This window comes from Palaemon carinicauda, chromosome 19, assembly GCF_036898095.1.
Source record: "Palaemon carinicauda isolate YSFRI2023 chromosome 19, ASM3689809v2, whole genome shotgun sequence".
Classification (NCBI taxonomy): Eukaryota; Metazoa; Arthropoda; class Malacostraca; order Decapoda; family Palaemonidae; genus Palaemon; species Palaemon carinicauda.
In genome coordinates this window covers 51,450,589-51,451,982 of record NC_090743.1, presented here as the reverse complement: position 1 = coordinate 51,451,982, position 1,394 = coordinate 51,450,589, and the positions used below count along the sequence as shown (strand labels likewise).

General features: G+C 37.7%; 1 pseudogene; it reads left to right on the top strand.

The window, feature by feature from the left end:
• The first annotated feature begins 301 nt into the window (after positions 1-301).
• Positions 302-1,166, top strand: LOC137658242 (uncharacterized; annotated as a pseudogene).
• The last annotated feature ends 228 nt before the right edge of the window (positions 1,167-1,394 follow it).

The window sequence follows — 1,394 nt, the reverse complement described above, 5'->3', positions numbered from 1 at the left end:
AATGTAATCCTGTACCATTGCTGTATTTTCTTTATTGACTTGTTTTTATGTATTGTAATGAACTCTATTGCAATTAATGTAATCCTGTACCATTGCTGTATTTTCTTATTGATGAGCTGTTTTTTTTTTGGTTGCAGCTAAAACCTCGTCCGATATACAAGGCGTACTCTTCAATATATCTAATTATAAAAGACGTGAGTTTCAAGACCTACACGCCAATAACTTAGAACTTTAGCCGAGAGAGTGAACCCCTCTCCGGTGTTCTACAAACGGTATGTGGCCAATGGACTCCTTTGACAAGATGCTCAAATTAGAGACTGCCATTTATGTTGTTTTTTGGCATGGCATTTTTGGCCGAGTTGATGCTACAAGTAACACACTGCAAGACCCAAAACTTGATCTGAACACAGCAGTAGCAGTGTTGAAGTCCTTGGAATGTTTTGTACGTGAAAAGCGAGAGTGCTTTCATGTTTATGAGAAGAAGGGACAGGACTTATCTGGAACCAATGAATTTCTCCACCACGCATTCGTCACCGCAATGTGCGCCTGAATCCGTTGGATTATGGATAATCTGAGGAAGTAACTCTTTCTCACTCTGAAAAGTTTTGAGTTGATAATTTTCTTCCAGTAATTGATCAGTTTTTGAGTTCCCTTAATCAACATTTGAAGGCCTACGAGAACACCTGTTCCCTTTTCGGTTTCTTATCTGGACTGGAATATCACTGAGCTGTACTGAAATAGAAGTAGCTGCAGTAAAATTAGTTTGTGAATAAAAAGATGATCTGGATCAATCACTTGGTGTTGAACTTGTACAGTTTGCAGCTTTTTTCACCCAGTTTCTGGATGATTATGTTAAGACTGATAGCTTTGGAAAGGAACATTTCCTTTACAAATTGCTGCTAGACAAGAAAGTTGCAGATACTTTTCCTAATGTTGAGATAATGCAACGGATGTACTTGGTGCTTATGGTCACAAATTGCTCTGGAGAACGTTTATTCAGCAAAATGAAGTATATAAAAAACAGACTTCGTACTACAATGCATCATGATCGACTCAGTCACCTGGCTTTGATGAGCATTGAGTATGACATCCTCAGACACATAGACTTTCACATATTGATCACCAAATTTGCAAGGGCCAAGTCTCGTAAAGTGTCTGGTCTGTAAATACAGATACCGCTATAGTTTTTCTATTCTACGGAGAAACTTTGGTTTTGATTCTAAGATTGGCGGCACTGAGTATGGGTCATGCTTCCTAATCACCTTCTTAAAATGGTCAGTTTGTACAGTCAGGTGTGAAGAGTCCTGATGAGTGAAGGCAAACTAACATATTTAGATTTATGGTAAGAAACCATATTCTATATATTTGAAATTGCTTTTCGTAATCTTTTTATA